The sequence below is a fragment of the Camelina sativa genome, chromosome 1 (genome assembly GCF_030686135.1).
Source record: "Camelina sativa cultivar CO46 ecotype springtype chromosome 1, ASM3068613v1".
Classification (NCBI taxonomy): domain Eukaryota; kingdom Viridiplantae; phylum Streptophyta; class Magnoliopsida; order Brassicales; family Brassicaceae; genus Camelina; species Camelina sativa.
In genome coordinates this window covers 11,563,987-11,589,034 of record NC_141880.1, presented here as the reverse complement: position 1 = coordinate 11,589,034, position 25,048 = coordinate 11,563,987, and the positions used below count along the sequence as shown (strand labels likewise).

At 41.7% G+C, this 25,048-nt stretch overlaps 1 non-coding gene and 1 pseudogene across 1 annotated transcript; one reads left to right on the top strand and one right to left on the bottom strand.

Moving 5' to 3' along the window:
* Positions 1–3,495: 3,495 nt before the first annotated feature.
* Positions 3,496–24,975, top strand: LOC147949794 (uncharacterized; annotated as a pseudogene).
* On the bottom strand, positions 8,858–8,964 carry LOC147949795 (small nucleolar RNA R71). Its single transcript, XR_015565502.1, has one exon. It is a non-coding gene; the product is annotated as a small nucleolar RNA R71 (small nucleolar RNA).
* Positions 24,976–25,048: the final 73 nt, after the last annotated feature.

Below are 25,048 nucleotides of genomic sequence, written 5' to 3'. Positions count from 1 at the left end.
GACTTTCAACAAGCCATTGCTTCTGTATATTGGACAAACGCCATGAATGTGGAAATGGATTCTATGAAGGCTGCTGGCACATTTGATGTTGTTTCATTGCCACCAGGCAAAAATGTGGTAGGTTGTAAATGGGTATACACTATCAAATATTATGCTGATGGTTCAATAGAGCGATATAAAGCTCGTCTAGTTGCCAAGGGTTTCACGCAACAGGAGGGTGTAGATTACTTTGACACTTTTTCACATGTTGCCCATTTGGCAAGTGTGAAGCTTCTTTTGGACTTGGCAGCTAAGAAGGGTTGGAGTTTAACCCAGATGGATGTCACTACTGCTTTTTTGCACAGTGACTTGGATGAGGAAATCTATATGAGTTTACCACAAGGATACACACCACCTCCTGGTACTTCTCTTCCTCCTAATGCAGTGTGTAAGCTTCATAAGTCTATATATGGCTTGAAACAAGCTTCAAGACAATGGTACAAATGCTTTTCCAAGGCCCTCCTTGCTGATGGATTCATTCAGTCTGATGCTGATAACACGATGTTTGTCAAGGAGAAAGGTACGTCTTACACTGCCTTATTGGTTTACGTTGATGACATTCTCATTGCGAGCAACAATGACATGGTTGTTGCTGCAGTCAAAGCTATTTTGGCTAGTCAATTTAAGATCAAGGATCTTGGTCCTGCCAAATTTTTTCTGGGATTGGAGATAGCCAGGAATTCGACGGGTATATCAGTATGTCAGAGGAAGTACTGCTTAGACCTGACTGATGCAGGTTTATTAGGTTGTAAACCTAAGTCTGTTCCAATGGATCCAAAGGAGGTACTGACTAAGGACACTGGTGTTCTTTTATCGGATGGGCGGCAATACAGAGAGTTGATTGGGAGGTTACTTTACTTATGTATTACACGCCCTGACATCACTTTTTCCGTTCATCGTCTGAGTCAGTTTTTATCCTGTCCTACTGATATCCATTTTCAAGCTGCTCGTAATGTCCTCAAATATCTGAAAAACAATCCTGGCCAAGGTCTCTTCTACTCGGCTACTTCAGATATTTGCTTAAATGGATTTGCCGATGCTGACTGGGGTGCTTGTAAAGACTCTCGGAGGTCTGTTTCTGGCATGTGTATCTTTCTCGGTACTTCTTTGATATCTTGGAAATCGAAGAAACAGGACGTTGTAAGCTCCAGTAGCACTGAAGCAGAGTACAGGAGCATGGCACAAACTACCAAGGAACTACTATGGTTTCAGCACATGCTACATGATCTGCGGATTACTCCTGTGTCTCAAGCTAAGTTGTTCTGTGACAACAAATCTGCTATACACATTGCAAGCAATGATGTTTTCCATGAGCGAACTAAGCACGTCGAGATCGATTGTCACAGTACTCGTGATCAGGTTAAAAAAGGCTTTCTTAAACTTTTCATCTCAGTTCTGAAAACCAACTTGCTGACATCCTCACGAAGCCTCTTCAACCTGGACCGTTTCATCATCTCCTCCGGCGTATGTCGATCTCAAGCCTCTATTCTTCCAAAGAAATATCGGCTTGAGGGGAGTGTATTAGGCTCATGTATATAACATAGTTTATATTGTATATTAGTTGGTTAAGTCTCCTTATCACATACGTTAAAGTTTAAACCATCCGAATTCTAGATCTCGGATCAGATACTAGTGTTGTTCAGTGTCCATATCACCATTGGTCTCTTCATTCAAAAAAAAACAATATATATATATATAAGATATCATATAACCATTGGTCTTGTTCGGAAAGCAAATAAAAGAAGATACAACAAGCCAGACAAGTGTACCTACGAACAATAACAAAACAATTAAAAATAGTAACTTTATGGCTTAAATATTTACTACAATTCCACCTAGCTAAGATCCATATGGTTTATTTTTTTTAAGTTATCAAACTGGCAGAGTAAATGTGATTCAATGATATGTTTATAAATACTACTTCTATATACTGTATGTTAGATGGTTACGTGCCTTATTCATCTATTAAGAGGTCACCACTCAGCACTCATGACTCACCATCTGTAATGCTTTAACGTTGTGTGGGGTTTCCATGAGTCTAAATGACAAAATCAAGAATCATAAAGTTGATTAGTTCCGTACACTTTTAATTCGTTCCAGCTTATAGATTGATGTGAATATTGATCGTCAGGAAATATTAGTATATGTATGTGAGCTGTGTGACTAGTTTGGTTGCAGTATTTTTTGACAATTCAAACTGCAATGAATGATGCCATGCAACCACTTTTCACGTACGATAGGTTTGTATGTTGGGAATCACTGGAGCTTATAGTCGAACGAACATCTATAAATAATAAAATATGTCTGGTAATATGTAAGTTTTATTTTGATCCCGTGTCGTTCGGTAGCAGTCTAGCAGAGCCTGCCGCTCTGAGAATTTGGTTGGTGGCTTCGAGCAAAGAAACAAAAGTTGACCCACTAAAATATTAAAGTATCCAAATCATCTTTTTTTCTTCTATATATAATTTTTTATTTTGAGGATCGAAATGAAACCTTATATCCGAAACAACTTCAAACTGTACGTTGTTACAAGCAAAAACTACTTGCTTCTCTACCTAAATATGGCTCCTAAAATTAACTACGTACATCAAAGAGTTCAAGTTTGTTTTGTTCGCTTGTATAATATGTATGTACGAGATGATTTGAGGAGCTTTTGAGAAAAGACATAATTGACAATTTAAAGTAAATATAGGATTTCTACATTTCACTACAGGAAAATTGGGCATTGATAACAGTTGGTTATAACGTTTATTGATGTTTTGCTATGGTTAAGATTTTAATAGCGTTTGAATTTAGGTAAACGCTATGAATATATCAAAAACGGTGACACTTAGTATAAATAACATAAATTAATTAAAAATGCTATCTAAATAAATAGAAGAAAATTTAATTACAAGATTATTTTGTCTCGCTTAACACTTAGTGAAATTTCACTCTCCTTCCACTCTCGTTTTCACTCTCCCTCTCGTTTAATTTCAGCTCGTCTCTCTGTCTCCCTCTGTTTTCACTTTCTAATTTCGCATCGTCATCGATTTTAATCTCTCTCTCTCGTTTTCATTCTCTCTCTCCCTCTTGTTTTTCTTTCTAATCTCGATTCTAATCCAAATCGATTTACAAAACTGTCCGTCTCTCAGTCTCCCATCAACATCGATTTCCAAAGATAGAGTAAAAGTTTTCGATGAAAGGTTAGTTTTGGTTATTCAAGTTTTCGATTGAAATATACAGTTTAGGGTTTACATACTGATTGTTGAGAAAAGGGTTTTTGAAATTTTTAGGATTTTTCTTTCAATTTGGGGCTAATAGGGTTTAAGTTTCAATTTGGTCAAATTTATGAGGGTTTCGTTTCAATTAGGGATTTCAATTTAGTTTAATGTTTTTGTTTCACTATTACTGTGTCTGATTTCACAAATCTGTATTCGTACGACTTTGGTCTGGGAGCTGTTGCAGTGTTGCAATATGGACAAGTCTTGAGTTTGGCTTCCGAGGTACTGACAAGTATTTTACTAGTGTCAAAAAATTCAACACAGTTTATAATGCTAATCTGATGCTAATCAAACTTTTAATATTTTTGTAAATTACAGAGCAAGCGTTGAGTATGAGGAAGGTGCACATGCTTTTGTGTTTGAATCAGTAAAGAGGTTGGGTAATCCTCAGCAAATGTTGTGTCCATGTATCGATTGCTGGAATGTATGTCATCAAGATATAAACACGGTACTGGATCATTTGGTAATTAGAGGTATGGATCAGAAGTACAAGAGGAATACTTGTTGGAGCATTCATGGAGACATAAGGGTTGAGAAGACAGTTGATGATCAAAGTGCTGACTTAGAAGCCTACGAGTTTGTTAGATCTGCCTTCTTTGAAAATGAAGACAATTACAGTCTTCGAATACGAATGGAGAACAACCTGTAGTGGTTGAAGGTGAAGAAGAATTCGAGTTTATGAAGAAATTGGAGGATGCAGAAACTCCTTTATACTCGGGCTGCCCAAACTACACTAAAGTTGCAGCAATTATGGGACTCTACCACATCAAAGTTAAGAGTGGGATTTCAGAGAATTTATTTGATCAGATTTTGTCTATGGTTCATGACATGCTTCCTGAAGATAATGTGCTTCCAAGATCCACATATGAGATTAAGAAATTGTTGAAGATATTTGGTTTTGGTTATGATGTTATTCATGCTTGTAAGAATGACTGTATTCTTTACCGGAAGTAGTAGGAGGAGATGAGTAGCTGCCCAAGATGTGGTGCTTCAAGATGGGAAATTGATAAGCATTCTGGTGAGACAAAGAATGGGATTCCAGCAAAGGTACTTAGGTACTTCCCAATAAAAGAAAGATTCAAGAGGATATTCAGATCAAAGTTAATGGCTAAGAATTTGCAATGGCATTTTGGTAATGGTTCTGAAGATGGAACAATGAGACACCCGATGGACTCATTGACTTGGGCACAAGTCAATGCTAAATAGCCACAATTCGCTGCTGACCCGAGAAACCTTCGACTTGGTATATGTACAGATGGGGTGAATCCTTTTGCTATCCAGAACATCAAGTATAGCACATGGCCAATATTTTTGGTCAATTACAATATCCCTCCAACTATGTGTATGAAGTCAGAGAACATAATGGTAACCCTTCTGATTCCTGGACCAACTGCACCGAGTAACAACATTGATGTCTATCTGGCTCCTCTGATTGATGATCTGAATGATTTGTGGAATGAAGGTATCCAAGTATTTGACTCATTACCCCACGAGAATTTTAAACTAAGAGCAATACTGTTGTGGAGTATCAGCGATTATCCAGGTTTGGGGACCTTGGCTAATTGTAAAGTTAAAGGAAACAAGCATATAATGTATGTGGAAAGGATACACCTTTTAGGTGGTTGAAGTTTAGTCGGAAGCATGTATATATGGGCAATAGGAGACGACTCAGGCCTGAGCATCCTTATCGACGACGAAGAGTTTGGTTTGACAACACTGTGGAGGAAGGGACTGCTAATAGAATTCAAACAGGATCTGAAATATTTGAGTTGCTTAAGGATTTTAAAAATGAATTTGGGATTCCTTTGGAGAAAAAAAGCAAGAGGAAAAGATCAGGATTAGGTGAAGACGAGGAGCTTACTCATGAAGAATATGACGAAGACACTGACCAATGGAGGTGGAAGAAACGGTCTATTCTGTTTAATTTACCTTACTAGAAGGTTAGTACTATGTGAAGATAAATAAGTATAAAGTTACTTCAATTAAAATATTTATCATTTTCTAACAGTTTTTCTTTTGATATATGAGTTAGGATATGCCGGTGCGTCACAACATTGATGTAATGCATGTGGAAAAGAATGTGTCTCATGCCATTCTTTCAATCTTGATGCATAGTGCTAAATCTAAAGATGGTTTAAAAGCACGATTAGATTTGGAAGATATGGGGATTCGAAAAAACTTACACACTGAGAAACGTGGGAAGCAAAACCTATTTACCTCCAACTGCTTATTGGCTGACCAAGGAAGAGAAGAAGATATTTTGCAAGAGGTTTTTTGAGTTCCGAGGACCAGATGACTACTATGCAAATATCTCCAACTGTGTCGCACTTGATCCTCCTTTAATTGGTGGGCTGAATTTTCATGATCATCATGTTCTTATGCAAAACTTGTTACCTGCTTCATTGAGGGGGTTGTTGCCGAAAGGTCCTAGGACTGCAATTACTAGATTATATAACTTCTTCAGTAGATTATGTCAGCATGTGATTGACCCGGAGAAACTTATAACGTTGGAGTCTGAGCTTGTTGAGACGATGTGCCAGTTGGAGAGGTTTTTTCCTCCATCTCTTTTTGATATAATGTTCCATCTCCCTATACATCTAGCAAGAGAGACACATTTGGGTGGGCCGGTACACTTTAGATGGATGTATCCATTTGAAAGGTACATTGTTTTTTGGTTTTCATCTTGTGATATTACAATTTACTATTTATTATAAGCAATCATCCGAAAAATTTGTTAACTTGTTGAGACCTAGGTACATGAAAACACTAAAATCGTATGTTGAGAACTATGCAAGGCCAAAAGCATGTATGGTTGAGGGATACTTGGCAGCTGAATCTATTGCCTTTTGCTTGGAGTTTCTGCGTATATCTGTACCAGTTCTAGAGTCTGCTTATCGTAATGAAGATGTTGATTTAGATGAGAATATACTTGAAGGTCGTCCAATCCATAAGGCTAGCGAAGTAACATTATCTGATAAAGAGCGTGACATTGCTCACAGATATGTGTTAACGAACACTGCAATTATAAATCCATATGTTGAGTAAGTTCTTATTGTTAATTACTGATTCTTGTATAATTTATGATTGTTTATTACTTTGAATACTGAATATATATTTGCTTTTTGTATATGTGTATCAGTATGCATCTTGAAGAATTGCAAGATAAAGTTATTCGTTGTAGAAGAAATCAAACTCTTTTGTTGAAGTTACATGGAGAACAGTTTTCACAATGGCTTAAAGGAAAGGTATGTAAAAATTTATGAATACATCTCTTTCACTTTTAATCACTAATATTGATATTAACACTTGTATCAACTTCTTTTTCTTGTCATCAGATACCTACTAACTCAAAAGAGCATTCGACAAAGCTGAGATGGCTAGCATTTGGTCCTAGACATTATGCTCAGACCTATAAAGGGTATATCATCAATGGACATCGATTTCACACCAATGACTTAAAGCGGAAGACTCAGAACAGTGGAGTAGCATATGAAGCTTTTACAATGTGTAGATCAAGTGAAAAAGATACTAATCAAGTAGCAGACATAGTTTCTTACTTTGGATTGTTACAAGAGATAATATTGCTAGATGATATGTTACGGTTTTGACTCACTTTGACCCCGTTTATTTGATAGTTTTGTAGTTGTTTGAGTCCTTTTCAGGTTATAATAAGAGGCTAGGAAGCTAAAAGCAAAGATTGAAACAGCAGGAACAATCGGAGCAGAAAGGAGTTGAATTGGAGCAGAAAAGCTGATTTTAGACCCAGGAGCACATGCTCCCGATTTCCGAGCACATGCTCCCAACTCTACGGTTTCATGACGACACGTGGCAAGCATCTAGGCGCCGATTCCCTGCCTAATTCCCCTTATTTTAGGCGATCCTTTGTGAGAGAAAGAGGGCTGAGATCGCTTTTTTAATAGGGAGATTTGAATTTGGAATCTTTCCTTATTTTTCTTTACTTGTATGCTATATAACCTAGGGTTTTTAGGAGAGATGGATTATTACCTTTTCTTTTGTTTTTGAGCGACGCTTTTGTGAGAGGGAGAAGAGCGGCTACCTTGTGAAGCATTCTCTGAACCCTTTTTATTTTTATGTCTTTGAATTTCTCATCTTTTGCTATGATTCATTTCTCTATGTCTGAGTAGTTTTCTTTGCTAGATTAGGGGTTTCAAAAGGGGTTTCATGGGTTAGCAACAGAACACAAATAGGGCTTTATATAATCGATTGTCTTCACTATTGTTAGACTTAATGCTTAGGTTGATTTGATCACCCAATCTATGATTCTAGGTTTATCTATTCATCAAAAGTGTAATAGGTTGCTAGAAAAGACATTAGTGGGCAAATTATCCTAGACCTGCGAAAGTTGATGTGTAGGTGATTTGTGAACATATCATTCCTGTTCTTTAATGCTTGTCTGCGATTCTGGGCTCAAACGACAGTTTAGGGTTTATGGATCGCCGAGCATGTGCTCCGGATGTCTGAGCACGTGCTCCGCGTTTCCGCACAGAATCGATCAGATAGAGTTATTGATACCACGACAGTGGATCAGTTTATATTTATGTTTGAGTTCTAGACTGGTACTTAATCTATGCCCTGAATAGTTGTTTAGTTGCTATCTCTGAAATTCCCGAGAATTACCCCTGATCTAGTGTTTTGCTTATTGCCTTTTTATACCGTTTTAATCGCGTTACTGTTACCAAACAAACCCAACTTTGAATTGTCTTAGCTTGAAATTGAACCAATAGAACCATAGAGTAAAACTTGGTCTTCGTGGGATTCGACCCCTAAGTACTACTTCTTTGCTGTGCACTTGCAGTAGGAAAATAGGGTTTAAAAATCTGTGTATCAAGTTTTTGGCGCCGTTGCCGGGGACCAAATTTTTACCTTTGGTTTTCGGCAAAATTACTAGACTAAGACCTTACTGATTTGTCTTTCTGCTTCTTCTTTGCGTGTGTTTCAGGTGCATGTCAAGAAGATCTACAAGAAGAAACAACACCGAAGAACTAGTTGCTTTGTCAGCCGCAGAGCTCTCTTTGGCAGAAAGAACAAACCGCAGGAACAGAAAGTTTCAATCCATCAACATGGGTGACAACCGAAACAATGAGGATATGGCTGCTGAGTTGCAGCAACTTCGACAACAGTTGGGGCAGTTGCTCCGTGCTCAACACGAAAGAGCCGCGCCGCCGCAACCGTCCATTGGGGACAAGGACAACCCGCATGCGTTCTACACCAACCGAGCAGCGATTGTTCCTCCCACCATCCAGAGACAAGATTTTGAGATCAAGCCACAGATGATCTCTTTAGTGAAGCAGCACCTATTTCACGGTCTCCCAGCTGAGATTCCGATGGACCACATCGAGAATTTTGAGGAGATATGTAGCACCACTGGTTCAAATGGGACACTGCCAGACTTTCTGAAGTGCAAGCTCTTTCCCTTCTCTCTTGCGGATAGAGCTTCACGTTGGCTGAAGTCATTGCCACCTGGGTCTCTGACATCATGGGAACAGTGTAGATCTGCGTTTCTGGACCATTTCTACACCAAGGCTAAGACCGCTGCCCTGAGGAACAAGATTTCATCGTTCCAACAGAACACTGGAGAAGCCTTCTGCGAGGCTTGGGAGAGGTACAAAGATTACCGTAGAGAGTGTCCGCACCATGGATTTAGTGATGAACAGATTCTGGGCATTTTCTATGATGGAGTTAACTGGGACTACAGAAACGCTCTCAACTCGGCCAGCAATGGGGATTTTATGACAAAGTCTAAGGAAGGAGCATATCAGTTGACTGAGAACCTAGCTGCAAGCTCCAGCAACAAGGCTCCTGAGTATGACAGGTCCGTGAAGGTCAACAGTGTCGATACGCAAAAGATTGACGAGTTGACAGCCAAGGTGAACCTTCTTCTGAAGGGGAGCCAGAAAACTGTCCATTTTCTCGATGAGACCGGAGACATGCCGCTAGCTCAGGAGATTTGTGATGGAGAGGATGAAACGATGGAGGTTAATTATGTGAGTGGGCAAGGTTTTGTGCAGAACAGGGGTTTCAACCCGAACTACAGAAGCCATCCGAATTTGTCCTATAGAAGCACCAACGTGGAGAATCCTCAGGATCAGGTGTATCCGCAGCAAGGAGCTCAGAATCAGATGGGTTATCAGAAAACCTTCTCAAACAACTTCCAAGGCAAACAGTTTGTGCCCACTCAAAACCGTTTCCAAGGGGGGAACCAGCAGGCATATACAAGCGCTCAGCAAGCACTGCCTTTCACCAACCAGCAGTTGGGATCTTCACCTGCTAGCAGCTCTCAGGATGAGCTGAAAAACATGATGCAACAACTCTTGGTGAATCAACAAAAAGCTTCAGTGGAAATCAACGCTAAGGTCGATACCATGTACAATGACCTTAATGGGAAGTATGAGGCAGTAATGTCACATGTGAAGAAGCTTGATGTTCAGGTTGCACAGACTGCTGAAGCCGTGAAAAGAACTCCTGGGACTCTACCTGGAAAAGGGGAAGCATACATGCAGAACGAGTATGTCAATGCGATTGAGCTAAGGGGAGGAAAGAAGTTACCCCCTAGAGAAGCACCATTCGCTAGGCTTGACAAGGGCAAGGGTATTGCTGAAGAATACCTTCCTCAACATGCTGCTGAGACTCCACCGTTGAGTCAAAAAGAAGCCGAAGCATCCGGCGAGCATGTGCTCCCGACTCCCGATCAGACCGTTCCTACTGAGGTACCTCCTGCACGCGTGTACACCCCTAGGGTTCCTTACCCTGTTCCTCCTAAGAAATCTCGCAAGGATTTGGAGGATGCAAAGTGCAAGGAGATGTTGAGAGAATTGACGGTAAAACTACCCGTAGCTGATGTTGTTCAGATGATACCTGCTTTGAAGAGATATGTGAAAGGGTTAGTTTCTGGGAGAGTGTCAGAGGAAGAGAACGTGATGATGGTTTCAAGAGAGTGTAGTGATGTGCTGCAAAACAAAGTGCTAAAGAAGAGAGATGATCCAGGGCGATTTGTCTTATCCGTGAGAATCGGTAAAACGATTTTTGCAAACTCCCTCTGTGATCTAGGTTCCAGTGTGAACCTTATGCCATATTCAGTGGCTAAAAGGCTGGGATACACGAAGTTCAAGTCTACACGGATTTCGTTAGTATTCGCGGATAGATCCACCAAGCGCCCCATAGGAGTGTTGGAGGATTTACATGTCCATATAGGGGACACGCTTATACCAGCAGACTTTGTGATTCTGGAACTTGAAGAAGAACCACGTGGCCCCCTGATCTTAGGTAGATCATTCTTATGCACAGCTGGTGCGATTATAGATGTGCAAGGGGGAGCGATCGATCTCCAGCTGGGGGATATGATCGCAAGGTTTGAGATGAATAAGCTGCTCAAGAAACCTATGATAGATGGTCAGACTTTTGTGGTTGATGATGGTTCAGAGGTTGCACATGAGGTTACCGATGAAGTTCTCACTCTCGACCCGTTGGAGGTTGCCTTGACAAAGGCAGAGGGTAAGTATGGATTCTTGAATGAGGAAGCTGATGGTTTTACACGCATTTTGTATGCAGGTACACGGTTCCAGCAACTGGTAGCTTACGCCAGCCTATACGATGAGAACCAATCAGGGAAGGAATCCGCCGAGGGAGCACCTCCTCCGGATTCCGGAGCACATGCTCCGGTGAAGTCAGCGGACGGTCCTTGGAGCGAGTTAAGAGCTCCAAAGGTAGAGCTAAAACCACTTCCAGCCGGGCTAAGGTACGCGTTCCTAGGTCCTAACTCTACATACCCCGTGATAGTGAACTCTGAACTAAACAATGTAGAGACCGCTTTGCTCCTTTGTGAACTTAGGAAGTATAGAAATGCTCTAGGGTATTCACTAGATGACATCCCAGGAATCTCACCAGATCTTTGTATGCATAGGATACATCTAGAAGATGAATCAATGACTTCGGTAGAACATCAGAGGAGGTTGAACCCGAATCTAAAGGATGTTGTTAAGAAAGAGATAATGAAACTTCTAGATGCGGGTGTAATTTATGCTATTTCTGATAGTTCCTGGATTAGTCCAGTTCATGTAGTCCCTAAGAAAGGTGGAATTACAGTGGTTAAGAATGATAAGGATGAATTGATTCCTACTAGGACAGTTACGGGACATCTCATGTGCATAGACTATAGAAAACTTAATGCTGCGACCCGTAAGGATCATTTTCCTTTGCCGTTTCTTGATCAAATGCTTGAGAGATTGGCTAATCATCCTTACTACTGTTTCTTAGATGGCTATTCAGGTTTCTTTCAGATCCCAATCCATCCCGACGATCAAGAGAAGACCACATTCACATGTCCTTACGGCACCTTTGCTTACCGCAGAATGCCGTTTGGCTTGTGCAATGCACCAGCGACCTTCCAACGATGCATGATGTCCATTTTCACTGACCTGATTGAGGATATAATGGAAGTTTTCATGGACGATTTCTCCGTCTATGGGAGCTCCTTTTCCGTTTGTTTGTCTAATTTGTGCAGGGTGTTGCAGCGGTGTGAAGACAAACATTTGGTGCTGAATTGGGAGAAATGCCACTTCATGGTCAGAGATGGGATAGTGTTGGGACACAAGATTTCTGAAAAGGGGATTGAGGTTGACAAAGCCAAGGTTGAAGTGATGACGAGTTTACAACCGCCTAATTCGGTAAAAGGGATCCGCAGTTTCCTTGGCCACGCCGGTTTCTATAGACGGTTCATTAAGGATTTCTCCAAGATAGCAAGACCACTTACCCAGCTGTTGTGTAAGGAAGTGAAGTTTGATTTCGATTCTGCTTGCTTGGAAGCGTTTCACACGATCAAGGGAGCCTTGGTTAGCGCTCCGATTGTACAACCGCCAGATTGGGACCTTCCCTTTGAGGTCATGACTGATGCGAGTGACTATGCCGTGGAAGCAGTTCTGGGACAAAGAAAAGACAAGAAGCTGCACGTGATATACTATGCCAGTCGCACCTTGGATGAGGCTCAGTGCAAGTACGCTACAACCGAGAAAGAACTTTTAGCGGTTGTGTTTGCTTTTGAGAAGTTCCGATCATACCTTGTTGGTTCCAAAGTGGTTGTTCACACTGATCATGCAGCATTGAGGTATCTACTGACCAAGAAGGATGCAAAACCAAGGCTACTCCGTTGGATTTTGTTGCTTCAAGAGTTTGACTTGGAGATTAAAGACAAGAAGGGTATTGAGAACGGAGTTGCAGATCACTTATCAAGAATGAGGATAGAAGAAGAGCTACCCTTGGATGATAGCCTTCCTGAAGAACATGTTTACTCGATCGACATCTTTGATCCCGCCGAGCACATGCTCCGCCTGGGAGCACATGCTCCGAAAACCCCATGCAAGGCAATCGATACCAAAAAACAGCCGAGTTTTCCCTGGTTTGGAGAGTATGCAAACTACCTAGCAGCAGAGAAAGAACCTACTGAGTTTGTGGGGAACAAGAAGAAGAAGTTCCTAAAAGACATAAGGCGGTATTTTTGGGATGAGCCTTACCTCTATAGGTATTGCTCGGATGGTGTTTTCAGGAGGTGTGTGACTGAGGAGGAGGTTCCTGGAGTCTTGTTTCATTGCCATAGCTCACCCTATGCTGGACACTTTGCTATTTTCAAAACCGTGTCCAAAGCTCTTCAAGCGGGTTATTGGTGGTCTACCATGTTCAGAGATGCGCAGCGGTTCGTGTCTACTTGCGACACATGTCAGAGACAAGGGAACATCAGCAGGAGGAATGAAATGCCTCAGAATTTCATCTTGGAGGTTGAGGTATTTGATGTTTGGAGAATTGACTTCATGGGACCTTTCCCGAACTCATTCGGCAATGAGTACATATTGGTGGCTGTCGATTACGTGTCCAAGTGGGTAGAAGCTTTGGCCAGCCCCAATAATGATGCAAAGACCGTGCTCAAGATGTTCAAGTCGGTTATTTTCCCACGGTTTGGTGTCCCACGGGTAGTCATTAGCGATGGTGGATCGCATTTCATTAACAAGGTCTTTGAGAGTCTTCTCAAGAAGAATGGAGTGAGGCACAAGGTCGCCACCCCCTACCACCCACAAACAAGCGGCCAAGTTGAGATCTCTAACCGGGAGATTAAGAGCATTTTGCAAAAAACAGTGAACACAACAAGGAAGGATTGGTCTCTGAAGCTAGATGAGGCTCTATGGGTTTATAGAACCGCCTACAAAACACCCCTGGGGACTACACCGTTTCACTTGGTGTATGGTAAGGCGTGTCACCTTCCTGTTGAGCTAGAGTACAAGGCTGCTTGGGCAGTGAAAATGCTGAACTTTGACACTAAGAGCGCCCATGAAAGGAGGAAGATGCAACTGCATGAGCTAGAGGAGATTAGGCACCTCGCCTATGAAAACTCAAAACTCTACAAGGAGCGTACCAAAGCCTACCATGACAAGCGGATCCTCACTAGGACCTTTGCTCCTAATGATCAAGTCTTGTTGTTCAACTCTAGGCTGAAACTGTTTCCCGGAAAGCTAAGATCACGATGGTCCGGACCCTTCACCATCAAGGAGATTAGACCATACGGGGCTGTTGTGTTGCTGGACACAAAAGGAGGAGAATTTGTGGTGAATGGACAGAGGCTGAAGCCGTATCTTGCTGTCTCTGAGCATGCAAGGGATGAGACCGTCACCCTAGGCGATCCTCCTACTGCCTAAGGAGCTTTCGAGTCAAGCTAATGACTTGAAACAAGCGCTGGGTGGGAGGCAACCCACCATGTATATATTGCTGAGTTTTTCTTTTTCTTTTTAGGATTTGTTTCTTCTCTTTTCGGTTTCAGGAATGTTGGAAGAAGACGCGGAGCACATGTTCGCAGGGCGCGAGCAACCCGATGCACATGCTCGGCGAACTGAGAACCAAAGACAAAGAGAAGAGCGATTGGGCCAGGTAAGTTTAATGAATTTCAGGCCCAGGCCCACCAGGCCCAGGTAACCCACCAAATCGCAAACCCTTCTCTCTTTTCTTCTTCCTTCTTTCTTCTCTTCTTCTCCTCGTCGCCGTCGAAGCTCTCATTCTCTCCCATTGCTAACTTTTTCAAAAATAGACCGATTTCAGTGATTTTTGAGACTAGATTGCTTTATTATCCACCACAATCCTCAATCTCTAGTCCATTTAAGCACACACTCAAGGTACAAAATGGCCCCTAGACGCTCTACCTCGGGAAGAAAGAGCACAACAAAGAGACCAACCGACGATTCACAATCATTCCCATGGCCACGGTGCGAGGGAGAACCGTTCAACATGAACAATGACTCGTTACCCGCCGAGTCTGACACGGTTTGGGATCAGAGGGACGCCAACCAATACAACAAGCTGCTGTCCGTAAAGATCGAGCCCACCCGCACTCTTTGTGATGACACGCTCAAGATGCTTGGCTTGCACGACCAAGTCTACCAGATATTGTGCCAAGCGCGTGTTGGGATCTTTACCACTTGGGAGGGAGACTTATACCCTGACTTGGTCCGGTAGTGCCTCGCCTCCGCCACACTCACACACGCTGACCCCAAGAAGCAATCCATCGCCGGCGCCACATTCTCTTTTAAGGCCGGCGGGCGCCGTTACGAATTGCCCCTGCATGACTTCGGCCTCCATTACGGGTTCTATCTCGAGGACGAGAACATGAGCTTCCCGAGGAAGTTCCCAGAGGCAGCCACCTTTTGGAGCTTGATAGCTTTGGGGCCCTACCGCTCCAACAGGGCCAGCCAGACGAGCATCTGGCATCCCGCAGTCAGGATCGCCTCCCGCGTCTTCAGCAACCTCGTCTTCAACCGCGACATCGGGAAAAAAGTCCACCACGACGACTTGCTGATGTTGTACTTGGGGTGCAGGTTTTTGACACCCGCAGCTCCCGGAGCACATGCTCTGTTTCCTGGAGCACCTGTTCCATCTGATGTGCGGTGCAACATGGCTATGCACTTCGCTGAGATGATCTGTGCTGCTAAGCACAAGACTTCTGGCCGTACAGAGAGGATTGGCAGCCTTCTCACTCATCTCTTTGAGCACATGCGGATCGATCTGACGAGGTATTCTCGTGTAGAGCAGAGGGAGCGCATTGACATACAGCATCTGGTCCACTCCCGAGTCATCCAGTTAGCCAACCCCTTCTACATATACCGGTACGGTGGCCTTGACGGTAATCAGGAGAGCATTCGCCTCCCAGCTCCTGAGCTTACGCAGCTAGCCACGGTGGATGATCTGCGTTTCTCCCGCGCCCCACTGCTTCTGGGAGATGTTCCGCCTCCACCTACCCAGTTTGATCCACCACCAGCGGACTTTGCTAGCTCATCCCACCACCGCGAGGACAGCATCCACCATTCACATCATCCGATCCTCAGGGTGAGTTTGATCTCCCACCGATCTTTGATGAGCCCGATACCGCTGAGTACAGGAGCTGGATGGTCGAGTCGCAGCAGAAGAACAACAGCTTGATGCAGAGGATCCTGACGGCACTATCTCGCGGTTGCTGCCACCACACCACCACGTCGGAGACACCGCCTTGCCCGTTCGGAGAGCGAGAGCCCAGACGATTCCGACGCCTGATCGCGGTTACACACACCATCATTGTCCTATCCGCCTTATTTTCTTTTCATTTTTATTGTTATCTTTATTTTTTCTTCTTGTCTAGGTCTCTCTTTGGCTTATTTTCACACCGGAGACGGTGTGAAGTAAGTCCGGGGGAGGGTCACCTATGACATTTGTTTTCTTTATTTTTCTTTTTATTGAGTCAGTTTGTCATGTGAGTCAAACCAAAACTTGTGGGAATTAGGACCGAAATCTGTGATGTTTTTAACCATTTGTGAGTTTGACCGTTTTTCCTAGTGACCATTGTTGCAGAACTAAGAGTACAAAGACGAGCTAATACCTCTTCACATTCGGACCCTTCTCCTGGCCAGAAAAGCTTCATCCCTTTAAGGTTTCACCGGAAAGACTTAGACTCTACTTTATTGGAACCTAACCGGATTTAAATTCTTCTCGTTTTGGGCATTAGGATAGGGAACGTGTCACATATTCAGGACTTCTTATTCATTTTGCCAATCTTGCTGATCCTGAATAGCTAGCTCATTTTAAGTTAGTACCCACCCCGAGCCTAACCTCCTTTCAAACCACTTGCACTTGTATTTTTGTTTTCTCATTCTGTGCAGCTATGTGCAAAACGGTCGGGGAGAGCAGGACTGACACAATCTCTAACTCGCTCTTGCTGGAGAACCAAAGAGGAAAAAGCCGGACGGACAGAGCACGTGCTCCAACCCAGCGAGCACCTGCTCCGAAATTAAAGGGTCACCTATGACATTTGTTTTCTTTATTTTTCTTTTTTATTTAGTCAGTTTGTCATGTGAGTCGAACCAAAACTTGTGGGAATTAGGACCGAAATCTGTGATGCTTTTAACCATTTGTGAGTTTGACCGTTTTTCCTAGTGACCATTGTTGCAGAACTAAGAGTACAGAGACGAGCTAATACCTCTTCACATTCGGACCCTTCTCCTGGCCAGAAAAGCTTCATCCCATTAAGGTTTCACCGGAAAGACTTAGACTCTACTTTATTGGAACCTAACCGGATTTAAATTCTTCTCGTTTTGGGCATTAGGATAGGAAACGTGTCACATATTCAGGACTTCTTATTCATTTTGCCAATCTTGCTGATCCTGAATAGCTAGCTCATTTTAAGTTAGCACCCACCCCGAGCCTAACCTCCTTTCAAACCACTTGCACTTGTATTTTTGTTTTCTCATTCTATGCAGCTATGTGCAAAACGGTCGGGGAGAGCATGACTGACACAATCTCTAACTCGCTCTTGCTGGAGAACCAAAGAGGAAAAAGCCGGACGGACAGAGCACGTGCTCCAACCCAGCGAGCACCTGCTCCGAAATTAAAGGGTCACCTATGACATTTGTTTTCTTTATTTTTCTTTTTTATTTAGTCAGTTTGTCATGTGAGTCGAACCAAAACTTGTGGGAATTAGGACCGAAATCTGTGATGTTTTTAACCATTTGTGAGTTTGACCGTTTTTCCTAGTGACCATTGTTGCAGAACTAAGAGTACAGAGACGAGCTAATACCTCTTCACATTCGGACCCTTCTCCTGGCCAGAAAAGCTTCATCCCATTAAGGTTTCACCGGCAAGACTTAGACTCTACTTTATTGGAACCTAACCGGATTTAAATTCTTCTCGTTTTGGGCATTAGGATAGGGAACATGTCACATATTCAGGACTTCTTATTCATTTTGCCAATCTTGCTGATCCTGAATAGCTAGCTCATTTTAAGTTAGTACCCACCCCGAGCCTAACCTCCTTTCAAACCACTTGCACTTGTATTTTTGTTTTCTCATTCTGTGCAGCTATGTGCAAAACGGTCGGGGAGAGCAGGACTGACACAATCTCTAACTCGCTCTTGCTGGAGAACCAAAGAGGAAAAAGCCGGACGGACAGAGCACGTGCTCCAACCCAGCGAGCACCTGCTCCGAAATTAAAGGGTCACCTATGACATTTGTTTTCTTTATTTTTCTTTTTTATTGAGTCAGTTTGTCATGTGAATCGAACCAAAACTTGTGGGAATTAGGACCGAAATCTGTGATGTTTTTAACCATTTGTGAGTTTGACCGTTTTTCCTAGTGACCATTGTTGCAGAACTAAGAGTACAGAGACGAGCTAATACCTCTTCACATTCGGACCCTTCTCCTGGCCAGAAAAGCTTCATCCCATTAAGGTTTCACCGGAAAGACTTAGACTCTACTTTATTGGAACCTAACCGGATTTAAATTCTTCTCGTTTTGGGCATTAGGATAGGGAACGTGTCACATATTCAGGACTTCTTATTCATTTTGCCAATCTTGCTGATCCTGAATAGCTAGCTCATTTTAAGTTAGTACCCACCCCGAGCCTAACCTCCTTTCAAACCACTTGCACTTGTATTTTTGTTTTCTCATTCTGTGCAGCTATGTGCAAAACGGTCGGGGAGAGCAGGACTGACACAATCTCTAACTCGCTCTTGCTGGAGAACCAAAGAGGAAAAAGCCGGACGGACAGAGCAGTGCTCCAACCCAGCGAGCACCTGCTCCGAAATTAAAGGGTCACCTATGACATTTGTTTTCTTTATTTTTCTTTTTTATTTAGTCAGTTTGTCATGTGAGTCGAACCAAAACTTGTGGGAATTAGGACCGAAATCTGTGATGTTTTTAACCATTTGTGAGTTTGACCGTTTTTCCTAGTGACCATTGTTGCAGAACTAAGAGTACAAAGACGAGCTAATACCTCTTCACATTCGGACCCTTCTCCTGGCCAGAAAAGCTTCATCCCATTAAGGTTTCACCGGAAAGACTTAGACTCTACTTTATTGGAACCTAACCGGATTTAAATTCTTCTCGTTTTGGGCATTAGGATAGGGAACGTGTCACATATTCAGGACTTCTTATTCATTTTGCCAATCTTGCTGATCCTGAATAGCTAGCTCATTTTAAGTTAGCACCCACCCCGAGCCTAACCTCCTTTCAAACCACTTGCACTTGTATTTTTGTTTTCTCATTCTATGCAGCTATGTGCAAAACGGTCGGGGAGAGCATGACTGACACAATCTCTAACTCGCTCTTGCTGGAGAACCAAAGAGGAAAAAGCCGGACGGAAAGAGCACGTGCTCCAACCCAGCGAGCACCTGCTCCGAAATTATATAAATCCGAGTCCGCGAGTTGTTTTGAGCAGAGAGAGAGCCTAGGATACGGTCCGCATGCTCCTGGGGCAATATCAGAAGAAGATCCCCCATCATCCTTCATATGTCTAAAAAAAAAATTAATTAAAAAAAAAATAAAAATAAAAAAAAATAAAAAAAATAAAAAAAAATGGTGCCGTTGCCAAGGAGGGACCAGAGCTAGTGTTACACACCCCCCGAGCATGCGTTGTACCCTGAAGAGAAAAGAGAGGCTGAGTTTGAGAAGATAAGAAGAGGAGAGTGATTAGAGGTTGTGGACATCAATGAGTCCACTCTCCCTTACCATTTTGTGCGATATCCTGCATCTCTTTCGAAGTAATGGTAACTCCTAAACACTCTATAGCTCCACCATTAAAACAGCCTTTTATCTACCAAGCCTCGATTTCACTAGCTTAATGCCCTTAATGAGAAGCTCACGCCAATTTTAATTGAATGTAAAGAGTCTTTGTCTGGAAAGTGATCTTTTTCTCGGTTTGATTGCCAATTATGGTTCTGGTTTTGGAGATGTTTGCTGGAGAAGTTTTTGGTGCGAATCGGTATACTAACACATGTGGTCTGCAGGTCATGGTCTACTCACGGTTTCTGAGATTTTTGCGAGTTCTCACCTTGGCTCTCTTGGCGCTTGGTTTGAGTTTGTTTGAGGACAAACAAAGATCTAAGTCCGGGGGAGTTGATATGTTACGGTTGTACTCACTTTGACCCCGTTTATTTGATAGTTTTGTAGTTGTTTGAGTCCTTTTCAGGTTATAATAAGAGGCTAGGAAGCTAAAAGCAAGGATTGGAACAGCAGGAACAATCGGAGCAGAAAGGAGTTGAATTGGAGCAGAAAAGCTGATTTTAGACCCAGGAGCACATGCTCCCGATTTCCGAGCACATGCTCCTAACTCTATGGTTTCATGACGACACGTGGCAAGCATCTATGCGCTGATTCCCTGCCTAATTCCCCTTATTTTAGGCGATCTTTTGTGAGAGAAAGAGGGCTGAGATCGCTTTTTTAATAGGGAGATTTGAATTTGGAATCTTTCCTTATTTTTCTCTACTTGTATGCTATTTAACCTAGGGTTTTTAGGAGAGATGGATTTTTACCTTTTCTTTTGTTTTTGAGCGACGCTTTTGTGAGAGGGAGAATAGCGGCTACCTTGTGAAGCATTCTCTGAACCCTTTTTATTTTTATGTCTTTGAATTTCTCATCTTTTGCTATGATTCATTTCTCTATGTCTGAGTAGTTTTCTTTGCTAGATTAGGGGTTTCAAAAGGGGTTTCATGGGTTAGCAACAGAACACAAATAGGGCTTTATATAATCGATTGTCTTCACTATTGTTAGACTTAATGCTTAGGTTGATTTGATCACCCAATCTATGATTCTAGGTTTATCTATTCATCAAAAGTGTAATAGGTTGCTAGAAAAGACATTAGTGGGCAAATTATCCTAGACCTGCGAAAGTTGATGTGTAGGTGAGTTGTGAACATATCATTCCTGTTCTTTAATGCTTGTCTGCGATTCTGGGCTCAAACGACAGTTTAGGGTTTATGGATCGCCGAGCATGTGCTCCGGATGTCTGAGCACGTGCTCCGCGTTTTCGCACAGAATCGATCAGATAGAGTTATTGATACCACGACAGTGGATCAGTTTATGTTTATGTTTGAGTTCTAGACTGGTACTTAATCTATGCCCTGAATAGTTGTTTAGTTGCTATCTCTGAAATTCCCGAGAATTACCCCTGATCTAGTGTTTTGCTTATTGTCTTTTTATACCGTTTTAATCGCGTTACTGTTACCAAACAAACCCAACTTTGAATTGTCTTAGCTTGAAATTGAACCAATAGAACCATAGAGTAAAACTTGGTCTTCGTGGGATTCGACCCCTAAGTACCACTTCTTTGCTGTGCACTTGCAGTAGGAAAATAGGGTTTAAAACTCTGTGTATCACTAGACTACCACATGTTCCAGATTCCATTATTCAAGTGTAAATGGGCGAATAGAGGGAATAGTTTGAAGGAAGAAGATGGTTTTACGCTTGTTAACTTCAGCTTAAACCAAGCAGCCTTCCTCCAAGATCCATACATTATGCCTTCTCAAGCAAAACAAGTGTTTTACTCTAAAGAAGATGACTCATTACCTTGGTTTGTAGAAGAAAAAGAGTTCAGACCCCACAAAAGTGACTCGGGCTAAGGTTTGGGTAGCATGTCACACACATTCAGATGGGAGACCTGTGAGGCCAAAGTTTGAAGAAACTATTGTAAGCAATCAAAAATTCTTCGTGTGTTAGTCTTTTAGCTTCTCCTAATTGAGATCAATTTTTTAAAATCAGGAAAAAATCAAATTGATTGATAGTGAAATGGACTCCAATGACAGTCTGAATGTTAAAGAAGATGCTGTTACTCAAGTTTTAGGAAAAGACAAACTCGGAAGAATTAGAGGAATGGGCAGATGGATAACTGCTACCAAGATAGCATTCATGCAGGCTAGACACTCACATGTACAAAAACTTGAAGCTAATCAAGCTGAATTGCAGAATGTAGTTCGTGGCTTGCAGGATTTAGTTCCTGGCTTGCAGGATTTAGTTTGTGGCTTAGCTGCATCGAAAAGTGTAAGTTACCATGAAATTTGTTATTGTAAGTTAACAATTTGTGTTATAAATCATTGATGTTTAACTTTCTTGTTCTCTCAGAAACAACATGATGATGTCTCTAATTCTGAGGTTGGTGATCTTAACCAAGGAGGACCTAGGTGTCAGATTTTGGACTGGTGTTCAACGGATGATGTTGTCATCGGAGAAGGAGAATTCTGCTCAGCTGAACCAACATACAAGATTGGACGCATTCCGCTGGGTCCTAATGTGGGTGCTATTATTGTTAAATCAGTAATAGATGAAGGAGCATATGTCTGGAGGCCTACGACAACTGTTACCACACTTGACCAAGCTGTTGGAGTGAAGATTGCATGGCAACTTGATAAGCTCATTTTGGACAATGAAATGGCCTCTCCAACATACAAAAAGACCACTGGGTCATCGGTAAAACTTTTAATACTATTAAGATGTAGCTAAATCATGTTGATATTTGTAGATTATTTTTTTTAAACATCGTTCCACAGGATACAGATGCAGAAGATAATATAATCCACATATATGCTTGTAATAAGGATGATGAATTAATTGTTGAGGGTCGTCTACGGTTAACTGACCCAAAAGAACTGGTAAACGACATTCCGTTGGGTTCGAATGCTGTTATTGTCACGGTTGATAGGGTATTTAAAAAAGATGAATATTTGTGGAGGCCAAATGCTGAAATGTTGGTGATTGGTGATGCACTTGGTGAGAAAATCCCATGGCCTATCTATAATATTCAAATGGCTTATAGTGTACATGCAAGCAGGGATGAAAGGATGTCAAAAAGTAAATCACCTGGGATAAGACTCTACACTTTCTAGTCTTAAAAATATATGTTGTATTGATGTTGTGATGGACTTATGATAAGATTGTCTTCAATTTTCTTTGTAGAGTGTACAAGCAAGCAAAGATGAAATGATTACAAAAAGTAGATCACCTGGGTAAGACTTTAAATCTTCTTAATCATTTCTCAAATTTTCTACTTTAATTGAATGATTTGTTGTTTGACTGGACTGGTGATGAATTGTCTGGAATTTTTTTTGTAGAGTGTATGTAACAGCTCTAACACCAACACAAATGAGAAGAAAAAGTGCATTCTTTTAGATTGCAATGGATCTGGGGAAAAGGTTGCAGAAGGTCGAGTTTTCTCAACAAATCCATAAGATAGAGTTCATTTTGTCGCTTTGGGTCCCAATGCATGTAAGGTTTGGGTTGATGTTCCTATGATTGATGATGCCCCAGTTTGGAGAGCAAATTCAGAAATTAAAATAATTGCTGATGCTTTGGGTTGTATAATAGCTTGGCCAAATGACAAATTTGTTTACATTTAAAACTCTGATCGATCTTGTATTTTTATTTTGTGTGAGGGTACTTGTTGTTTGTTTCACACATGTACGTTTGATGATTTAATCAATAATCATTTATGAAAATTTGGTTTGATCCAAAATGACGGGTAATACAATATAGCCAAAAAGAAATTATTAATGAGGTTCTCATTGCAAACAAAAGATAGCAGTCCAATTTATTGCAAAGTTAAACTGCTACAATATACATATCAACTATAATGTATAATTAAAGAAAAGATAACACTTATAAAAAGCTATTATAAAATCTATAATTGCATATTATAAAGCGTTATCACAAAGAACTATACAGTAGCATAACAAAAAACCGGTACAATATATCATGAGCCTATAGTCGCGGTCGATTACATAGCGTTTCTAACTTCGCTACTATAAACATAGATAGCGTTTATTGGACGGTATCAATGCCCAATTTTCTTGTAGTGTTTGTTTTGACATTTTACAAATGCTTTCCATTTAAAAAGCTAAAAATAAAATAAAAACTGAAATAATTTTAGAGGTTAACTTGCTGAAAACGTATATGCAGTTGTTGTTCTATCGAAGTAATTGGTAAAACTTGACCAACGTAATTTATATGAATGTCTAATTGCCTACAATTAATAAAGAAGCTTATAAATAGGAAGAAGTTGATCTCAAGTAAGTGTATACCCTTTTAATTATGTCACTCCACTATCTTACTAACTACTAATTGTTTACTTAACCAAATCCTCTTATATTAGTAGGATTACATTAGCCTTTTTAGCTTTTAAGATATAAAAAAATCCTAACACAAAATGTCGAAATCAAAACAATTTTGAATTTTCTAATATATAACCCGAGAAAAGTTTAACATACAGTATCTTTCAGTTCAAAAGTGATGGTCAGTGAGTTCGCCCTAATATCTTTTCTCCAGACACTATTACCGAGGCACTGTTAACATCTCTTCTTCCCGACGCCGGTAGAGCTGTCCCTACACTCTTTTGCTGTGTCCTTGGTTCATTTGTTTCTTGTTTCCTTGATTCTTCCGGAGTCCCCTCGAGGTTTTGGATCTCAACTCCGACCATGCTTCAGCTTCTTTCTCCCTTTTCCCTACCTCCGCATCCGGTGAACCTTCTCGATATGCTGGCTCATGTGTGGTTCTCCCAGCCGCGAGATGTTTTCTCCGAGACCCCTGAATGCCCCAATTGCCTTGGTCCCCGCCGATCTTACAGCCTCTTATCACCGTCAACCTCAACAACTCTCCGCTCCTTGGAAGTTTTTCCCCTCACCAAGTGCTTTGCTTGGCTGGAGCTGGAAGGGAGCTCTGTTTTGACACTGGAGCCGATGAAGATTTTGACGGTGAAACCTACATCCTCGGCGTTCACTAGCACACCATTGATTCTGATATGGCCCAGGTTTGATTTTCACTCTTTACCCAAATACATGCCAGTTAGGCCCTCTTTTCTTTGGATACACTCGCTTTTTTACCCTGAATCCCTGCCGATCTCTGCTTGGCCTTTGCCTTGTGAGTGTATGAATTCGCTGATCTGCTTTCGACAATGTATGACTAGTCCTAGAACTTATCTACCTAAATTTATTACTGAGAACCTTCAGTCAAGTCCATCTTCTTTAGTACCATTTGTATCTGTTTGGTCAAGTCGAGTTTGTCTCGGTAACAGAACATTGGTGTCTCTAGATCTACTTGATAGTCTTGTTTGTCGAGTTCAGCCTATTAGCTCTGTCTGGATGCTTGCCTTGGGTAAACACATTTATGACTCTGATCCGACAGATTGTTTGATCCCCTCTCTTACACCCTTTAACCCCCTTTATCCCCTACCGCCAATAGATCGAAAGCTTGGTTTTAATGAATTTTTCCATGTTCAAACCGATTACAAGTTTTTTGTGGAATTCATTTACCTCCATTGCCATGTGAGGGATGACCCACCTGCTTTGTTACGTTTCCACCATGGCCCCAATAGACTTCTCAAATATTATTAAGTTTGTCCAGTTTGAAAATCCATTTGTTAAGCTCATGGAGCCTCTATCTGTACCTCCCTATATTTATCTTGAA